The sequence below is a fragment of the Elephantulus edwardii genome, unplaced genomic scaffold (genome assembly GCF_000299155.1).
Source record: "Elephantulus edwardii isolate Elephantulus edwardi_28Jun2011 unplaced genomic scaffold, EleEdw1.0 scaffold00154, whole genome shotgun sequence".
Taxonomy (NCBI): Eukaryota; Metazoa; Chordata; class Mammalia; order Macroscelidea; family Macroscelididae; genus Elephantulus; species Elephantulus edwardii.
In genome coordinates this window covers 5,000,354-5,023,063 of record NW_006399904.1, presented here as the reverse complement: position 1 = coordinate 5,023,063, position 22,710 = coordinate 5,000,354, and positions in this window count along the sequence as shown.

Sequence of the window (22,710 nt, the reverse complement as noted above, 5' to 3'; positions counted from 1 at the left end):
GAAAGGTGATCCAACAGAGTGTGGAAATTATCAAACAATATCATTGCTATCACATGCAAGCAAAATTCTGCTGAAGATTATCCAAAACGACTGGAACAGTACATCAACAGAGAACTGCCTGAAGTGCAGGCTGGGTTTAGAAGGGGTCATAGTACTAGGGATACTGTAGTTAGATGGATTTCAATAAACATATTCGCATAATACTGAAAGTAATTAGGAAAGATATAATTCAAATGCTTAAAAACTTCTGATCCATATCATATTATACATCACACATTATTGCTAAAATAAAAATTTAGTTTTATTGCTTAAATGTCTTTTTATGAATAAATACATGAAATTACTGTACCAAAATATTTGACTGGCCAGGAGAATTTTATGAAACAACATATGATCAAGAGATGCTGAAGGAGGAAGTTCAAGCTAGTATGAAGGAATTGGTAAATAACAAGTTCCCAGGAATTGATAGTATACCAGTTGAAATATTTCAAAAAACAGATACAGCCTTATCTACTCAAGATTTTGTGCCAAGAAATCTGGAGGACAACTGACTGGAAGAGATCCATATTTATTTCCATTCCAAAAATAAAATGGTGGTCCAATAGAATGTAGAAAGATTCTTTACATTGGGCCAATTGGTAGAACCATAATTGATGGAGAAGAGATTGAAGTTATTAATAATTTCAGGTGCTCACCTCCACAATCAACACCCTTGGCACCCGCAGTCATGAAATCAGAAGACTAATTGCATTAGGAAAATCTATTGTCAGAGTCCTCTTCAAAGTGCTAAAGAGCAATGATTTCATTCTAAACACTAAGGTCATAAGTGCTTCCTATGCATCAGAGAGCTGGACAATGACTAAGTGTGAGAGATGATGAAACAACATTTTGAGTTGTGGTACTGGATAAGAGTATTGAACATATCATGGAACATAACAGAAAGAACAAATAGGTCTGTCCTGGAGACAGTGAAATCAAGTTGCTCTTTGAAGGCAAGGATTTTTAAGTTCTGTCTCACATACTTTGAGCGCCTAGTCACAAGGGACTAGTTCTTGGAGAAGACATCATGCTTTAAAGAGTGGAGGGACATCACAAGAGAGGGAAACCTTGGAGGAGATGGATTGACACAGTAACTGCAGTAATGGAGTTGCTGTATCAGAAACAGGGAGGCTGTCTCATAATAGGGCAGTATTTAGACCTATTGTTCCTAGAGTTGCTATGAGTCACAGGTAATGGGATGTCACATAACAAAAATAATACCTTAGTAACTCAGAGCTCTGGTGACCTAATGGTATAAGTTGTGCTCCCCAGCCTAAAGTACAGATTGAAATCCACCAGCTACTTTGAGGACAAAGATGAGCATTCTCCTCTCATGTGATGCATAGGCTCCAAATATCCCCTTGAGGGTCAGCTATGACTGGAATCATAAGCACAGTGAGTTCAATGAGTTCCCACAGTAGACAACTCAACTCATGTAGACTCATTGTAGATAAGAGACCTCTTATCTGTTATTTTTTTTACTAATGCAGAATATTTTCAAATAATTTATTCAATTTTTTGGGTATTTTTGGTGATGAAAAGTATATTTTGAAAATGCTCAAATAATTCTGCCAAAATAAACCTCATATTATTTATATTACATATTATTTGTTTTAACATTTATTAATAATTGGAACACGGATTGTGTATACATTAACCTAGCAATATTGGGAAATGTAAAAAATAAAATAAAAGACATTAAGCTCTGTATTCTAAACATTGATAAACTTGACAATGACCTGATTTATTATCCTGTGATGATAAATTGAAGCAAAATAGTGTCACAATCTTTATTTTAAAAGTACGTTTTGTTATTTTATCTGATTTATAATGCTGTCATTGATAAAATAATATCCACATACATAAAGGATTAGCTTGTAATATTATTATTATTTATAATTACTCATCATCCACTAAAGTAAAAGATAAATAAGAATTTTCATCAACTTCTGCAGTTTGAAATGAATATCTCACCAAGTTGCACTAATAATAGTAAGTGACAGGATTTAAAAATTTAGAAAAAAATGATTCTTAGAAGATAAGATTTGGTAATAGAAATGAGGTCTGAGATTGCATAATATAATTTGCATGACCAAATCCATTACAAAACATCTTTTTAAAAAAACAATGGTTATTCATAAGAAATTCACCTGATAAAATACATATGGCTAAGTAGTACCACATCTGTGGCAAAAAATCAGTGAATATGAATAAATTCAGGGCCAACTATGGAACAGACCCTATAGATTAGTCATATGCAAGTTCATATAGAACCTACAGAAAATAAAATAAATCCACAAGAGCTAAAATATGACCTTTAGTCTATTCCACCTGAATTTTGACTGTGTTCAGAATATATTTGATGCAACTGAAAAGCATACAAGCTGTGAAATTACTTTAATGGTATTATACATGAAAAAAAATAGATTTGGTAATTATGAAGATGAGAAAGACAGAAAATTCCTAAGTGGATGTCAGAGAACAACCTGAAAATTTCTTTACAATAAAGACAAACTGAAGGAAAAAATAGGTAATTAAGAAAGATAAGCAAAAGATTCTGAAGGACAGTGTAAGAAGATAAAGCAAAGTATTATAATTTTTCCAAGACCAGAAATAAAAAAACAAAAAGAACACTCTTGACATTCTCAAGCTAAAAAACAAAAAAAACTAAACAAACCAGAAAGAAAGAAAAAAAATTCAAACTTCCAGTCGTAATACTAAAGCATTCCATACACAAAATAAGAAATAATAAAAGAAAATGGAAGTAGCATATTGAGTCACTATATCAAAAGTGGACACAGAAACACTTCAGGATCTAGAAAATGATCAAAATTGGTGGTACTGAAGACTAGGTCTGAGCAAATAAAAGTTCTCAATACATTTTCAAGACGAAAATTCTGAAAATTTAAGCAGTTATTTAGGAGATTAAAACAAGCTTGGAAACAAGAGTGGCATCCACTTCTGCAATAGCTTGCCTCTGGAAACTATGAAGCTGGAGAAACTATGAAAGTTATACAAATGTTCAGGTTGTTAGTTCATAGCATCTAACAGCAACAACAACAACAAAGAGAGAGCTCTGTTGGCCTAGTAGATAGAAAGTTATGCTACCAAGCCAAAGGTGGGTGATTTTATTCTGCAGCTCTCAGTTGTTGTTGTTGTTATGTGCCGTCGAGTCGCCTGCGACTCATAGCGACCCTATGTACAACAGCCCTGTCCTGTGCCAATCCCACTGTCTCTGACATGCCCATCCCGATTATCCCAGTCACTGAATCAATCCACCTCATAGAGGGTCTTCCTCTCCTGCCCTGTCCCTCCACCCTCCCAAGCATGATATCCCTCTCTAAGGACCGGTCTCTCCTCACAACATGTCCAAAGTAAGTTAGACGGAGCCTCAGAATCGTTGCCTCCAAGGAGCCACCTGGTTTAACCCTTTCCAGGACAAATTTGTTTGTTTTCCTAGCAGTCCATGGTATTCTTAATACTCTTCTCCAGCACCACAGCTCAAAAGCATCAATTCTCCTTCTATCCTCCTTCGTCATTGTCCAACTCTCTGATGCATAACAGGTGATTGCAAAAACCATGGCCTGTATCAGACGCACCTTAGTCTCCAGAGAGACACCATTGCTCTTCAGCACTTTGGAGAGGTCCCTAACAGCAGACTTTCCCATGGCAATGCGCCTTTTAATTTCCTGGCTGCTGGTGCCAAGATTGTTGACTATGGAGCCAAGCCGACTAAAGCTGTGTACAATCTCAATCTCTTCACCATCCATCCTGATGCTGCCGATTGGTCCAGTGGTGAGAATCTTTGTCTTCTTGACATTGAGCCTCAATCCATATTGCAGGCTGCAGTCCTTGACACTCTGCAGCAGGTGTTTCAGGTCCTCCTCAGTTTCAGCAAGCAGGGTTGTGTCATCCGCATAATGCAGATTGTTGATAAATTGTCCACCAATTTTGACCCCACATTTCTCCTCATAGAGCCCAGCTGGGCAGCTCTCAGGCTTGATTTTAATTGTTTTTGGTCAAAATTCTTCTAAGTGCTATAGCACTGGTCTGTCCAGAGATAAGTTGAGGTTGCTGTGATGCTAAACACTATGACGCTGATATGCAAAGTGTGATAATGGTTACCCAGGTTGGACAGTGTTTGGTGGAACTTCGCAATTAAAAGAAGCTTGGAAGCAGGAGTGGCATCCACTTCCCAAATAGCTTGCCTATGGCAACTCTATGAATTAGCAACAATGAAAGTTACACAAGTGTTCAGGTCTTTTGTAGGATTGCTATGAGTCATCTATGATTCGACAGCACCTAACATTAATGACAATATTTAGAAGATGCCATGAAACAAGGATAAAATTGCTGATGTCAGATGATGCTTGGCTGAAAGTATAGAATACAAGAATGTTGTTTTCTTTTGTTTTATTAGCTGTTCAGTAGCCATTCTGTGTGTTATAAATTATGAATAAAATTGCGAGGAATAATTCCAGAAGTTTTAATCATGCTCATGTGGAATGTGTGCGTAGATTAAGAAGTGATTGAACACAATTAAATATATACTGCATGGTTTTAAAACAGGAAAGGAATGAGGGCAAGGTTATATCTTTTTCCTTACATGTATATTATTAATGCTGAGTAAATAACTTGAAAAGTTGAATGATATGAAGAAGAACATAGCATCAAGATAAGAGGAAGATTTGTCAACAGTCTGAGAAACGTAGATGACATAAATTGATTTGCTGAAGCAAAATGGACTTGAAGTACTTACTGAAGAAGATAAAGAATTATAGCTTTTACTTTATGAAAAGAAAACAAAAAATATCACAATTCGGCTAATACTCACCATCATGACAAACAGAAAACATTGAAATTAGAAATGATTTAATTTTGCTTTGAACTATAATCAACACCCATGGAAACAACAGTCTAAAAATCAAGGTTTTATATTGGACAAATTTGCTGCCAAGATCTTCTTTAATGTGATAAAGAACAAAGTTCTTTCTTTAAAAACTAAGATGCACATGACTCAGCCATGGCATTTTCAATTGCCTTATATGCATGTGTAAACTAGAAAGTGAGCAAGGAGGATGAAACATTAATTGATGCCTTCAAATTGTGGGCATTATTTTATCTTGGTGCTGCACTTAATACAACTTTTTACTCCCACATTTATGTTTATCCCTCATAGATGATCTCTTCTTTTTTACCAAACCTCAATATTGTTGTTGCTCTTGTTTTTATATGCCATCGAGTCTCTTGAGACTCATGGCGACCCTATGTACAAGAGTACTAAACACTGTTCTATCCTGTGCCAACCCAGCCATCTCAAATGCACTCCATTCCCACCACTCCACTCACAGAATTGATCCATCTCATCAAAGGTCTTCCTCTCCTGCGCCATCCATCCACTCTCCCAAACATGATGTCGCTCTCCAAAGACCAGTCCCTCCTTGTAACATGCCCAAAGTATGTCAGATGACGTTTCAGAATCCTTGACTCCAGGGAGCATTCTGGCTTCACCCTCTCCAGGACAAACCTGTTTGTTCTCCTAACAGTCCATGGTATATTCAACACTCTTCTCCAGCACCACAACTCAAAGGCATCAATTCTCTTTCTGTCCCTATTCACTGTCCAACTCTCCGATGCGTAGCAAAGACTATAACCTGGATCAGGCACACCTTAGTCTCCAGCCTGACATGGTTGCTCTTCAGTATTCTTGAGAGGTCCCTGACAGCTGACTCTCCCAATGCAATTCATCTCTTGATTTCCTGGCTGTTGTTACCAAAAGTGTTGACTGTGGAACCAAGTAAACTAAAACTGTTAACTATCTCAATCTCTTCACCATCCTTACTGATGTTGCCAACTAGCCCAGAAGTGAGAATCTTTGTTTACTTGATGTTGAGCTTCAATCCATATTGAAGACTGCAGTCATTGACCTTCTGCAGCAAGAGCTTCAGGTCCTCCTCAGTTTCAGCGAGCAGGGCTGTGTCATCTGCATAACGCAGGTTGTTTATGACTTTTCCACCAATCCTGATTCCACATTCCTCCTCATACAGCCCAGTGTCTCAGATGATCTGTTCTGCATACAGATTGAAAAGGTATGGAGACAAAATACATACCTGACGGACCCCTTTTTTTATTTTGTACCATCCAGTGTCTCCCTGCTCTGTTCTGACGATTGCCTCTTGGTCCAAGCATAGGTTTCACATTCCCTAGGTACAATAGAGCACACTTAGATTATCATTTGGACTAACAGACATGGCAATTGAAACTGAGATCTCAGAAATGGAAACACGGAGAAAAAGAAACAGCTGTAAGGAGACACTAGTGACTGGAATATGGAATGCGAGAAGCATGAATGTAGGAAAATTGAACATTGTTAAGAAAGAAATGGAACACATAAATATTGACATACTAGATATTGGTGAAATGAGGTGGCTTGGCATGAGACATTTTTAATCAGATGATCATATGATTAACTATGCCAGGGATGAAAAGGTGAGAAAAAATGGGGTTGGTTTCATAATTTAAAAAGTCATTTCTAGATCCATCTTGAAATACAATGTGGTGAGTGACAGGATAATATCCTTAGGCATACAACGAAGTCTAGTGAATACCACTATCATTCAAATATGTTGTTGTTGTTATGTGCCGTCGAGTCGCTTGCGAGTCGTAGTGACCCTATGTACAACAGCTCTAAACTCTGCTCTGTCCGGTGCCAATCTCATTGCCTCCGACACACTCATCCTGATTACCCCAGTCACCGAAGCAATCCATCTCCCAGAGGGCCTCCCCTCCTGCGCCTGCCCTCCGCCCTCCCAAGCATGATATCCCTCTCCAAGGACTGGTCTCTCCTTACAACATGACCAAAGTATGTCAGATGAAGCCTCAGAATCCTTGCCTCCAAGGAGCAGCCTAGTTTAACCCTCTCCAGGATGAATCTGTTTGTTCTCTTACCAGCCCATAACACCTTCAGCACTCTTCTCCAACACCAAAGCTCAAAAGCATCAATTCTCCTTCTATCCTCCTTGGTCATTGTCCAACTCTCTGATGCATAACAAGTGATTGCAAAGACCATGGCCTGTACCAGACGCACCTTTGTCTCCAGAGATGCACCATTGCTCTTGAGTACTTTAGAGAGGTCCCTAACAGCAGACTTTCCCACGGCAATACGTCTTTTAATTTCCTTGCTGCTGGTGCCAAGAGTGTTGATTGTGGAGTCAAGCAAACTAAAGCTGTGAATAATCTCAATCTCTTCACCATCCATCCTGATGCTGCCAATTGGTCCAGTGGTGAGAATCTTTGTCTTCTTGACATTGAGACTCAATCCATATTGAAGGCTGCCGTCCCTGACCCTCAGCAGCAATTCAAATATATGCACCTCAGTATTACCAAGTATTATGTCCTTTTTAAATATCTAGCCCCTTTTCTTTATGTGGTCAAATCTTGTGAGATGAAGTATTGTCATCATCACTTGTAAAAAACTTTCTGTCTGCACTTATGCTAAGAGAAATTTTTGTTGTTTTTGTTCTTTTGGCAGTCCATTACATATTTAATATTATTCTTCAACACCATCATTAAAAGGTGTCTATTCTGTTTTATTTGTCTTCTTTATTAATTGTCCAAATTTTATTTGCATATGAGACAATGGAAAATGTGTTCAGGCATATGTTTGTCAGCAAAATGGAATTTTAATAAAACAAAATGCATATGAATAACTGAATCAAAAGTAAATTTCCCCCAAATAAAAATAAAATGAAAACAAAAACATGACTCAAATTACAATTGAAAAAAGAGAAAGAAACTAAAATGGCATGCTTGAATTTTGGGACATTTGTTCTACCAAAATGTCATATACGCTTCTGTAACGCAAAAAGATAGTACTCAGCTGGGTCACCCATGAACTTTCTGATTAAGACAAATTGGGACTCAGGACTGACCTTGCCCCTCTTATGTTGTTATTATGTACCACCAAGTCAGAACCAACTCATAGCTGAAACCTCCAGCAGGTTTTCAGAGGCTGTCAATCCCACAGGAAGAGTTTGTCCATTTTCCTTCTATTGAATGGATTCAACTACATGTCTTTGGATTCCATTTGGTTGGTAACATAGCTCCTTACTACTAGGCCACGAATCAATGAAAATCCCATTAATAATACCAGAACATAGTCTGAAGATGGAGTTCTCAGGTCAGAAGTCACTTAAAATACATCTGGGGAAGAGCTATCTCCTCAAAGTAGAGTCCACTATAATGAATTGAATGGAATAAATTTTTCAGTTAATGAAATATCATTATTTCTTGAAATAGTACAACTCAGAATATGTGGAAACAGCTGTAAACACCTATAAAAATTAAAATGTGGAATGTTATTGGCATAGTTATGTGACATCAAAACACTGCAACTCATAGTGACCCTATGTACAATATCCCTGGAACCTGCTATCCTCTGCCAACTGTGATTTCTCTGACGCATCTACCCTCATTTCCCCAGTGATTGAATCAAACCATCTATTGATTGTGTTTCTTTTTTGCACTGAACCTCCACCTTTTCCAAGCATGTTGTCCATCTTCAAGGGCTGGTTCCTTCTTGCAACATGCTCAAAGTATGTCAGATGAGGCCTCAGACTCCTTGCCTCTTAGGAGCAGTCAAGCTTTACCCTCTCCAGAAGAAACATGTTTCTTCTCCTCACAGTCCATTGTATATTCAATACTGTTCTCCAGCATCACACGTTAGTGACATCTATTCTCTTTCTATTAACTCTAGTCGCCCAGATATTTGACACATAGCAAGTAATATGGCCTGAATCAGACGCACCTTGGTCTCCAGACTGACCTTGGAAATATATATTTAAGAGCAATTGGGAGTTATAAAAATGAAATGGAACACAAGATAAATCAATGTCTTAAGCTTCAATTTTTAGCTTGCATTCTCTTTGTGTAACCCTTGTATGTATAAATATTGTTAAGTGCTCTCAAGTCGAGTATGACCCATAGTAACCCTATAATCCTATCCTGTCCTATCTTCACAATTCTTGATACATTGAAACCATGGTAGCAGTTACGTTGTCAATCCACATGGTTGGTGATTATCCTCTCTTTACCAACCCTCTACCTTTCTGAGCATCATGTCTTTCTCCAAGGAATAGTCCCTCCTTCCAACAAATACATGAGGCAAAGCCTCATCATAATTGCCTCCAAAGAGCACTCTGGCTACACCCTCTCCAAGACATATTTTTGTTTGCTCTTTTTAGAGTCCATGAAATGTTCAGTACTTTTCTCGGACACCGGAACTCGAAGGCATCAATTTTTTTTTCCTGTCGTACTTATTCATTGTCCATTCTCTGATGCATAAGAAGTGTTTGGAAAGATCATAGTCTGAATCAGATGCATCTTGATCCTCAAACTTATATCATTGCTTCTTAATAATTTTGAGGGGTCCCTAACTTCAGACTTTTCCAGTGCTATATGTCTTCTGATTTCCTAACTGCTGGTACCAAGGTGTTAATTGTTGATCCAAGTAAAATGAAGTTATTGACTGTTTCAATCTTTTTTCTATTATGATACTGCCTATATAGACCCAGTAGTCAGAATTCTTATTTTCTTGATATTGAGATGCAATCTATATTGAAAGCTGTATTCTTTGATCTTCTGCAACAAGTGCTTCAAGTCCTCGTTTTTAGCAAGGAAGACTGTGTCATCTGCATAATACAGGTTATTCATGGGCCTCCCACAGATCCTGATGGCATTTCCTTTTCATAGTCTAGATTCTCAAATAATTTGCTCAGCATGCAAACTAAATAGGTATGGAGAAATACGGCAATCCTGAGGCACTCCTGTCTTAATTTTAATCCGTATAGTGTTCCCTTGTTCTGTTCACACAATAGCCTCCTGGTCTAGGTATAAGTTTCACATGAGCACAATTAAATGCTCTTGCATTCCCAATCTTCTCAGTTCTAGCCATGGATTGTTATGATTCCCACAGTGAAATGCCTTTGCATTGTCAATAATGCATAAACAGACATTCTCCTAGTATTTTTTTACTTTCATCCAGAATCCATCCGACATTAGCGATGTTATCCCCGGTTCCACAACCTCTTCAAAATTCTACTTGAACTTCTGACAGTTCTCTATTTATGTACTGTTCTAGCCATTTTTAATTATTTTCAGCAATATATTTCTTATATGTGATATTACTGATATGTAATTATTATTTTAATTGAGGAATTATTAGTTAATGGTATTAATGCTACTTAATTAATGATAGCTTTCAAATTCTGTTGCCTCTCCCTTCTTGGGAATGACAACAAATACGGATCCCTTCCAAACCATTGTCCAGAAAGCTGTTCTCAAACTTTCCTGGCATAGACTGATGAGTTCATCCAAGGCTGCATCTGCTAATTGAAACAAGTCGGTTGGTATTCCTTCAGTTTCATGGGGCTTACTTTTTGTCAATGCCTTCAAAGCAGCTTTAACTTCCTCCTTCATTACCACTGGCTCCTGCTCATATGGTACTTCGCAAAAGTTTTCAGTGTCAGTCAGTTCTTTTTGATATAGTGACTATGTATATTTCCTCGGTTTTCTTTTGAATTTTTCTGGGCCCATAGCATCTTTCAATATGGATAATTGAGGTTTAACTTTGTTTCTTAGTGTGTATATAACACAACTGGAAATACTATGGGTTGAGTCAGAGACACCTGGGTTGTTGTTAGGTCTAGCCTTTGAGTCAAGTACATAGCCAATGGATTCCTATCCTGTGCCCTCCTAACAATTCCTGGCACACCCAAGCCCACTGTTTCAATCACTGTGTTAATCTACCTAGCTGAAAGTGTTTCTTTCCCTCGCCAACACCTCTCCTCCACTTTTTCAAATATGATGTACTTCTTCAAGGAATAATTTCTTCTGATAATATGCCCAATATATGTGAGATGAAACTTCATCATCTTTGCCTCCAAGGAGCACTCTGGCTGCACCTTCTCCAAGACATATTAGTCTTCAAGTAATTGGCACTTTTATTCTACTAGAAATTTAACTTGGTCTCTTTCAGCAGATTTGTTCAATGTAATTAATTCTTGTATTTCTTGACTCTCGTTTTCATAACCAATGACTATTAATTACTTTTAAGTTCAGTGTTTTCTCAGTTTATCATGATGCTTCTTGATCCAGTTGTGAGGATTTTAGCGCTACGTAACTACCATCATTCACAATGTTATCAATAGTTTATTATACTTATTCAATAAAAAAGTTTCAACATATTTAATGCATAGGAAAACATTTTTGCTATTCTCTACTTTGAATCAACATTCATCTTAGCTCAGTAATGATATTCTTTATTTCATATTCTCTTCTGAACATAGCTTAATTTCTCAAAATTTCCTGGCAATGTATTACCTCAACCATTTTTAATAATTTTCAGCAAGATTTTATTTATGTATAATATTCATGACAAAATAGATGAAATAATTCACATCGTGCTTTTATTCATTTATTGATATACATGTCTTCTTCCCCCAATTCATGTTGCAATGCACTTCTTGTTCCAAATTGTTAATGACATTAATTATAAATAATGCCTAAACAGTCCTCTGAACAGAGCAAGGAAACACTGCATGGTTCAAAATTAGGAATGGAGTGTGTCAGAGATGCATCCTGTCCCTGTACCTTTCCGATCTATATGCAGGACAGATGGTTTAGAAAACTGGGTTTTATGAGGAGGGCTGATGAGGAGCTCTTATCAGGATTGGAGGAAGACTCATCAACAATCTACGTTATGCAAATGATACAACCTTGCTTGCTTAAACAGAGGAGGACCTGAAGCATTTGTTGCAGAAGGTCAAAGACCATAGTCTTTAATAGGGATTGAAGCTCAACATCCAGAAGACAAAGGTTCCCACCACTGGACCAATTGGCAGCACCATGATATATAGAGAAGAGATTTACATTGTTAAAAATTAACACTTGTTTGGCTCCACAATCAACACTCTTGGCGCTAGCACTCAAGAAATCAAAAGACAAATTGCATTAGGTAAATTTGTAGCCAGGGACCTCTCTAGAGTTCTGAAAGGCAATGATGTCATTCTGGAAACTGAAGTGTTTCTGATCCAGGCCACAGTCTTCAGAATTACTTGCTATGCATCAGAGAGCTGTGCAATGTATAAGGACGACTGAAGAATTGATGCCTTTGGGTTGTAGTCCTGGAGAAGAGTCTTGAACAAGAAAATAATTAAGTCTGTATTGGAGAGGGTGATACTAAGGATTTTGAAGCTCTGTTTCACATCCTTTGGGCACATGACCAGGAGGGACCATTCCTTGGAGAAGGGTATCATGCTTGAAATGGAGAAGAGTAGGGTACAGTAGAGGAAGAGCCAGATGAGATGAACTGATACAGTAACTAGGACAGTGGATTGTAGGTGTGTCAGAGTCAGTGAGACTGTCTCAGAATAGGGCAGGCTTCAGAGCTGTTATACATAGAGTCGCTGTGAGTAGCAGGCAACTTGACAATATATAACAACAACAATAATCACATTCATTTCAGATAGTCCTTTCCTTCATCTGTTCTAGTACAGTGTTCATTAGAGTAAAATTCTATTTATCCTTATGGCTTTGCTTTACTGAGAAAAAGGAATGTTGTTTGTTGTTAGAGAAAAAGGAATAGAAATTGAAAAAAATCTGTTAATATTTAAGTACAACTTATTTATTTTTTGCAGTTTTCTTTCTTCTACCTAAATTTTCTGAATATGTATAGAAAAAGTTCACTGGAATTTTAACTCTTTAGGTCTACACAAATGAATAATACTTTTATATAATTATTCTATAATACAAATTCGGAGGTAAAGAGATATTTTCATCTTTATAAAAATGAGGCCAAGAGTAATTTTTAAATTAAAGGACAAAACCATAATAATTTATTATAATTGCTTTTCATATGTGTTAGTTTTAATTGGATAAGAAAAAAAGGAAGAGTTAAATACTAATGCATTTTATATACAATAGTTTTCTGGAGACAGACTAGGTAATTGTTGGTGTAAATTGTTAGAATCAAGAATAAACCAACACTTAGAGAAGGACATTGTGTTTGGAAAAGTAAAAAGAGGGAGACTTTTAATGAATTTGGTTTACACAATGGCTGCAAAAAAGGGCTTGAAGTATCAGCACTAATGAAGATTGATCATTAGTAACATTTCTTTCTTTTACATACAATGTCATTGCTAGTAAGTCAATTTGAAGTTTTAATCAATAGTAAATTGTTTTTATAAAATTGGATGAATATAATAAGTAACACATAATATACAAATGAAAAATAATTTATAATGATTTTCAGAAGTGATATTTTAATTTTAACCATCTTTAATTAGGAGTCTTGATGGTCCAATTGTTAATACTTGGTTGCTAACCAAAAATTTGAATCTGTAAGTGTTTGTGAGGGAGAAAAATACCCCAAAACTCACCACACTACCCACCACCACCTATCCTCACCCCTCTGCTTCCATCCTCCCTCTCTCAGATCCTCATACACAGTCTAAAAGAATGGTCTTTTACTTTATTTGTCCTTATGGGACTGAGTTAGCTCACTTAGCATAGTGCTCTCCAGTCCCTCCCAAGTTAGGAAATAATTTACAAAATCATTGCTCCTGTATGCTGCATAGCAATTACTGCTTTCTGACACATAACAAGTAGTTGCAAAGACTATGGCCTGGATCAGGTACATCTTAATCTCCAGATGGACATCATTGCTCTTCAAAACTTTAGAGAGGTCTCTAACAGCAGACTTTCCCAATGCAATTAATCTTTTGATTTCCTGGTTGCTGGTAGCAAGTGTGTTGATTATGGAGGCAAGCAAGCTGTCAATCAGTCCAGTGTTGAGAATCATTGTTTTCTTGATGCTGAACTTCAATCCATATTTTGCTGCAGTCTTTGACCTTCTGCTGCAAGTTCTTCAGGTCCTCCTCAGTTTCAACAGGCAGGGTTATATTGTCTGCATAATGCAGAGTGTTGATGTGTCTTCCTCTAATCCTGATGTCACATGTTTCCTCATATAGCCCAGTCTCCTGGATAATCTGTTCTGCCTATAATTTGAAAAGGTATGGAGTTAGGACACGTACTGGTGTACACCTTTACCAATTTAAAATCATGCAGTGTTTCCTTTCTCTATTCTAAAGTCTGCCTCCTTGTTCAAATATAGGTTTTGCCTAAGCACAATCAAGTGTTTTGGGATTCCCATTCTTCTCAAAATCAGCCACAGTTTCTTGTGATCCACACAGTCAAATGCCTTTCAAATTCACTTCTGCCACACAGTAAAAAAGCCTTTGAGGTTCATTTCTGTTATCAAGTACATACACCCATGGGTTATGTTACATAAATTTATAATGTAAACATACTAGCAGACTATCTCTACTGATTACTTTGAGAAAGCAAATTGCTATACTGTGACAGATAACTATTGGTGGTGGTGTTATGTGCTTTTGAATCAAATATAACTCAGAGTAGCCCTATGAACAATGGCTCTATGAACTTTGCCCTATCCTGAGCCAAGGTTATCATCTCTGACACATGTCACTCTATTGCTACAGTCATTGTGTCCATCCATCTCATCAGCAGTCTTCCTTTCCTGTGCTCACTGTCTACCCCTCCAAGCACTCTTTCTCCATGGACTGGACCCACCTGACAACATACTTGAAGTATGTAAAACGAATTTCAAAATCCTTGCCTCCAAGAAGCAACCTGATTTCACACTCTTTACAATAGAATTCTTTTTAATAGGGAACTAACTACAGCTATCAGTAGGACAAATTTATTTTAATTATCACAACAAATTAAGAATGAATAAGGTTGAACAGTATTCTTACAGCTCAGAGCAGCAAGGTTTAAGTGTATTCTTACTTCACAATAAGCATTGTAGAAACCAAAATACAAATTCTCTTGATCTCTTTATATTCATTTAAAAAATAAGTTCATGTACTCTTCTGTCCTATATTCTTTGGGAAAGAATAAATTTGAGAATGTAATTACTAGTTAATATGAAATCACATGGGGAGAAAGAATCACTTGTCACAGTCAGAATCCACCTACTCAAAATCAACTGTGCAAGTCAACAGTACAAACTGATGAAAGCTGGCTGTGACAGGCATGAAGCAGAAGTGAGATATGCTCAAAGCACATTGCAATCCAACCAAGGAAGCGACAAGCTGAAACTTGTTGACTATGAGAATAGAGTTTTATACTTACTATTGGTGTCTCACCTCATTCTTAACACCTTGTAGGTTCCCTATCAGCAATGATGTTTCTTTGTCTTGTCTAATACAGAAACAATTTTCTTAGCGGAGAAAATGGACAGTATAAGTTTTAATTAATGACTCTTATTGACTGATTTTTGTGATTTACTTAAACTAATGAAATTTCTCATTTATATTTTACCACATTGAGCATTTTTTTATTTTCAAATAAAATTTTTAATTATGTTTTTCATCTAATTTTCAAAGCTAAAGTTCATCATTGGTAGATAAATTGGCACAGATATATACATGTGATAGGTTAATAAATAGGCCCATTATGAAACATTTACATGGAGACATTGGTATCGTTACTACTATATGCTATTGTTGTTATTGTTGAGTACTGTGGAGCTGGAACCAACTCATAACTGACTCTTCAATAGCAGATTTTCAGAATCAGTAAATTGTAGGGAAGTGATTTCTGATTATTGTCCAATGGAACAGCTTGTGGATTTGAGTGGTGGATCATTGGGTTGACAGCATAGCTCCTTACAAGCAAGCCACCAGAACTCAGTAATTACCATATGAGACGCTCAGATATTAATAAATTCAACACTCATACACAAAAGATTTGTTTTGTCTTGTTGGTTGTGACGTACCATTGAATCAGAAACCATCTGCTAAATCCAATAGCTGACCTTCCAGTAGGTTTTCAGAGGCTGTAAATCACACAGGATTTGATTTTCCATCTTTCTGCATTGGAGCCCATGATGTATTTGAATTGTATTCATTTGAGTTGGGAGCTCAACTACATACCACTACACTTTTGTAAAATGACTCATCTTTATTAAAGACTTCTTAAGTCAGTATTTGAAACTCAGGTCAGACGTTCACTTTCTCACATCTTTCTAAAATATGTGACATGAGAGGTAGATTTTTTCTTTAAAATAAATCCTCTTTAATGATTTGTTTTCTATTTGCATGGCAGAAAGGCTTCAGGTCATTATTTCGTGGGATGACTATGAGTATTGCTTGACTGGACAGCAAACAGCAACAATAACATATTAAGATAGGGGTTGTTGTTGTTTTTTATTTCTAAAACTGAATCCTCAGTGACATCCCCCCCCCCCAGTTTAAGCACAAACATAAAACTACAGGTTAAATAAAATCAAAAGATGAAAAAAAATAGTCATCTTAAATTGTTGAAATCAAAAGAAAGACCATTTGAAGGACAATCACTTGGGTGGATAGAAGAATTGATGCCTTTGCACTGTGGTGCTGGAGAAGAGTATTGAGGGTACCATGGACTGCTAAGAAAACAAAGAGATTCATCCTGGAGAGGCTTAAACCAGGCTGCTCCTTGAAGACACGGATTCTGAGGCTTCATCTGACATACTTTGGACATGTTGTAAGGAGGGACAGGTCCCTGGAGAGGGACATCATGCTTGGGAGGATGGAGGAACAGCACAGAAGGGGAAGACCCTCACAATAAAAAAAATGGTAGAGTGTGAAAGGAAGACAAATGCTATACAAATAAGTGTATATGCTCTCGTTACCTTCAGTTTGGAACCAAATCATAGTTGACCTTCTGTTGGTTTTAAGAGGCTTTAAATCCCATCTTTCTCTCATGGATTATCTGGTGGATTTGAACCTCCTGTCTTTGGGTTATGAGAGCAACTTGTTTTTTTTCTAGGCTATCAGAGCTCCCCAAAGTATATAGAATGCATCTGAATAGATGGTTCACTTGTCATCTCAAAACTTCAGATTATACTGGTATGGATATTGCTGTGACACCACCAAAATTTTAAATACCAATCTGACTAATCATGGTTGATGGGTTTCACAGCCCTTTCTGTCTAAGAAAAAGTAGAAAGCAGAACATCATTATCTACTTGTTAAGTAGAACTTTCTCCACAGAGTATTTAAAAGTCACCATCAAAGTCATTGTTGTTGAACCTATACTAATTCATAACTAACCCACTGGGAGATTTTCAGGGACTGAAAACCACATCGGAGGAGCTGAAAGTATTTTAAAAATGGAGTAAAAGCTGGAGAGATGATTTTAAAATGTAGCTCAAGAAGATAAGCAAAGTTATTTCAACGAATGTGAGAAGTCCTAGAGTTAGAAAATCTAAACGGAAGAAAGCATTGGGCATTTCTCAGGCTGAAAGAATTGAAATGATTCAAACCTCAGATTGCAATAGCTAAAGATTCTATGGGCAAATATTAAATGATGCTGGAAATAGTAAAAAAAAAATGGAAGAAATACAGAGTTCTCTAAAAAAAAAAACAAAACACAACGCTGACATTCAAGCACACACACAATTCTAATTAAATGAGAAGAATCAAACTATATACTGCAATGGCATATGCTGTCCCAAATACCTCTTTAGAATGTTAAAATGGATTTGTGGGCTCACATTGGACTGTTAATTGAAAATATTCACATATTAAAGAACAGCAAAAAGAAAAGAGTGAAAGAAAAAGAAAAAAAGGAAAGGAAGAGACTGTCTTTTTATAACTGAAACAAGCTGTTTGGCTTCTGAGCAGGGAAAAATCTGTGCTCATTAGGCCCCACCTCCAAGACTTGAGGTCGGAGTATGCATATTCATAACAATCACTGAAATTTACAGGAATGGAAGTGAGAGGAATAGAACAATGGAGAAAAAGACAGCTTGGACATGTCCCTTCAGTGCTGCCCACCTAGCATGCACAGATGCATAGAGGAGCAGGGAAAAGGTGTTGGCTTGAGGAGTATGGAGTCATGAATATTCCTAGCCTGTTGACTTGATTTGGACCCATATAAGGATTAGGGCCTAGGGAGGAAACTAGGAAGTCTGGAATACAGGGGGCAAGTGTGGAATCCTGAGGTTACAGCTGATATTCTTATAAACATAGTCACAGATGACTTTGGATGAGCTGACCAGAACCCAATCAGATTAACCAAAGATGGTGGTCCATGCTGTGAGCTTGGGTTAATTGCTGCAATATGATGGCTTGTTCTAGGCTGGACAATGCTTATGGATGTAGATTTACAAAGTTTCCAAATTGAGCAGTGGATCCTTTGGCAAAGGGATGTTGCTTGCTTCCTCAGAATACTAGTAATGGTGAATCAGCAATTTGCATTTAAAAGGAGGATATTAGGATATTAGGGCAGGAGGCATTCATAAAGTAGTTGTTGGTGGGATGATTGTAAGAGAGGAGGGGAAAAAAATCCACAATAGAAATGAAAGAAATATAATATAAATGAAGGACTGTATAGAAGACAATGTACATGCATGAAATGTGATACGTATGAATTATAAAAATATTAATAAAAATACAACAAAAGCCTAAATAAAGTTACTACATCAACATATACTCTTTAAAAAAAATGAAATACTTCACTTTAAGGAATGTGAAGCTCATGATCCAAGTATTTTTGGTTACTTTGTGTTCATGTGGAAACTTATTGTTGTTACTGTGGGCCATCGAGTTGGAACGGACCCATAGCCGACCCTCCAGTAGGTTTTTAGAGGTAGTCAATTGCATGGGAAGAGATTGCCCTTCCTTCTCCCACAGAGCAGCTGGTGGCCTTGAACCAAGTGCCTTCAGGATTGCAATGCAGCTTCTTGCTACTAAGCCACCAGAGCTCTAGACAATGGGGAATGATGACCAAAGAACTTATGCTCAAAATTATCAATTAGTGTCAGTGAAGAATTCTGAATGTACACGTATTAGACATCTAAAAGAGCAAACAGATATATATATGAAGGACAGTCCTTAGAATATGGTTCTTTAGACTATTAGATGAGACTTCACCTCCTGGACTTTAGACATATTATCAGTAGGGACCAAATCCTAGAAAAATACATCAAACTGGGTAAAGTAAAAAGTTAAACATAAAAAAAGAATACTTTTAATGAGATGTGTTAATATAGTGGCTTCAAATGAAATAAAACCTGACAAATATTTGAGTGGACGTCATAGGACCACATAGCTTTTTATTCTCAAGCATGTAGGTAACGATGAATTGTAACAAACTTGATAACATCTAAGAACAAATCTAAGTCTCAAATGTAAAGAACTACTATTTATAATGATCAATGAAAGTTTAACTAGTAAAAGGTGCTCTAGTAGTCTAAGTGGAAGAGAGTTGCATTGCCAAAGGCTAGTGGTTCTAATCTACTAAATACTACGTAGGAGGAAGATGAGTAATCTCCCATGCATTTTACAGGCTCAAAAAACCCACTATAAAAGAATCAGCTATAAATTGGGTACAACTCGACAGACATGAGTTAAATTACAGAAGGAGGCCCCGTGGTATAACTTAAAACATGCCAGGCTGCTATTTAAAAGGTTGAGGGCTTGAATACACCAATAATAGGGTTGTTGTTGTTGTTCTTGTTGTTATGTGCCTTTGAGTAGTTTGCGACAATAGTGTAGTAAAAATATAATGTCATTGTATATCAGAAACATGAGAGACCACCATTCTTAGAACTGACATGACGACAGTTGGTTTGGTTTTCATTATATAACAGAAACCTTCAGCTTAAACTCTACTTGCATATTACACACACATTCTACATAATTAGTAATTGTTTCAAATAAGAAAAACTCAAGCAAAGAAGATAAAAGTGAAAACGAATGTTAATATTAAAGGATAATTTAAGGTGAAATTTGTCAGTTTGTAAAGAATTTTCTGATTACTAAAAGAAATAACACAAGCTCATAGGACAATTTTAAGTAGTCTTTCAGAAATATTACAGAGGAAAATCTAGCTGAGCTTTGTTGTAGAAGCAAGTGCATGCTCTGTGACTCATTAAACCCATACTGGAGTTTGGGGTATTGTTGTTGTATTCTGTCTAGTTGCTATTCACTCATAGCAGCTCCTTCTAAGTGGGTTTTCAGAAAGTGTAAATCATAAGAGCAGTTGTCTTTCTCCTACAGAGCAGCTGGTGAATTCCAGCTACATGCCTTTGGATTGGCAGCACAACTCTTTACCACAAGACCACCAGAGGACCCTTCTCCAGAGTAGTGCTCAAAAAAGAATTTCAAATGGCTTCACAGAAGATTTATAAAGATATTTATCTCATGGTGTGCACTGAGTTTGTAATATTTTTCATGAAAAAATAAATGGAAAGCATAAAATACCAGCCAGTATCAAGAATAAGCAATACTATTGTATATAGACTGCAATATAATTACATGTTAAAGATTTATATTGATAGATGAATGAAGGAGAAGGATTAGAATGAGAAATATATCCTGCCTTTTACTTGAATTAAAGGTGCATGAACTATGAATAATAATTTCTGTTTTATATAAGCTCATGCATTTCATTTACATTACATATCAAAACAACCCTTAAGAATGCAGACTCTAGAGAAAGGACAGCAGTCCAATATAGGAATAGGATATGGATTTTAAAGAATTAATTTTCTGGAGCTCTGGTGGCCTAGTGGTAAGAATCTGTGATGCAATTCCTAAAGCATATTTTTTTGAATCTGCCAACTGCTCTGAGGAAAAGGATGAACAATTTCCTCTCTTGTGATTATCTGGCTCTGAAGACCCTTTGAGGGGGGTCCACTGGGTAGGTTCCAACTTGACAGTCTGCAATTGCAACAACATACTTAAAATATTCACAGATCAATGGTATTGCAAATAAATGCATGATTGGCTCAATATCTTAGGCCGAAAAAATAGAAATAAAGTAGAATTAAAAAGTAGACTGAATTCTGTTCACGGTATACAGAATTTCTCATATGGCTACAATCTGTGAAAAATAACTAAAAAACCAAAATCAAACCCTAAAACTACTTGAAGGTACTAGAAAGTGAACCACAGCAAGTATGTTTCTAATTGTTCCCCTTCCCCCCCAAAAGAGTAATATGAGTCCAAACTAAATAAATCAGACTTCATAATGATTTTCTCAATTTTTGTGACTTTTAAACTAAAAAGATTCACAAACACAGATTGGCCTCAGAAGTGAAAAAAACAATCGTCAGAAACCAGTTGAGGATTTTACAGCAAATTTAAAAGCCAACAGAGTATTCACAAAAGGATGTATAAAAAAATTAAGAATAAAAATGTTCATTATTATCATGCAGATACACAAAAAAATACTATTTGTTGTATAAATGAATGTTTTCACTAAATTCCCATGAATTAAAGGACTATTAAGATATTACAGGAAGAATAATTTTAAGAAGCTGAGCAACATATTACTAGCTCCCAACCCAATAGCTATTCTTCATTTATATTGGTGGTGGTGGTGGTGTTACGTGCCTTCAAGCTTCCTGAGACTCATAGCAAAGAGCTCTTAAACCTGCTCTATCCTTAGCCAGTGACTCAGACACACATAATTCTATTGCCCCAGTTATTTTGTCAATCCATCTTACACAAGGACTTCCTCCCCTCTGTTGGCCCTCCACCTTTCTGAGCACGATGTCCTTCCTCAAGTATTGGTGCCTCTGGTCACGTGGACAAAGAATGTGAGCTTCAAAATTCTTTCCTCCAAGGAGAAACTTGGTTTTGGCCTCTCCAAGACAGACTTATTTATTCTTTTGGACATTCATGGGATGTTCAAGACTCCAAACCACAACTTAAAGGCTTAACAATTTTTCTTCTGTCATCCTTAGTCATTGCCCAGCTTTCTAATGGATAGCATGTAATTATGAAGACCATGACCCAGATCAGGTCCACCTTAATCTCTAGACTGATGTCATTGCTCTTCAGCATTCTGGAGAAATCCCTGAGGGAAGACTTCTCCAATACAATTTGTCTTTTGATCTCCTGAGTGCTGATGCCTAGAGCGTTGTTTGTGGAGCTAAGCCAATCGAAATTGTTAATGACATCAATCTCTTTTCTCCATCCATCAAAAAGCTGCCAATTGTACCAGGGTGAGAATCTTTGTCTTCTTGATGTTTACTTTCAATCCATATTGAAGACTAAAGTCATTGACCTTCAGCAGCAAGCACTTCAGGTCCTCCTCCATTTCAGCAAGCAAGGTTTATCATTTACATAGTGCAGGTTGTCGATGAATCTTCCTCCAATCCCAATGCATATTCTTCCTCATGAATTCAAGCCTCTAAAATGATCTTTTCCACATATAGATGGAAAGTATATGAAGACAGGGAACATTCCTGACACTCTTAATTTTTAACCATGCAGTGTTTCCTTGTAGACATAAACGTAGATTATGCACATGGATTTCACCTGATAGTATGCATAGGAATCAGATCGATTACATCTGTGGAAAAAACCACTGGAGAAGATCAATATCTGCTGTAAAAACTAGGTCAGGAGCTGATTGTGGAACAGACCACCAACTACTCATATGCAAATTCAAGCTGAAGCTGAGGAAAATTAAACCGAATCCACAGGAGCCAAAATATGACTTTAATTTCATACCACCTGAATTTCAGAATCGTCTCAGGAACAGATTTGAGGCCTTGAACACTAATGAGCGAAGATCAGATGAGTTGTGGGA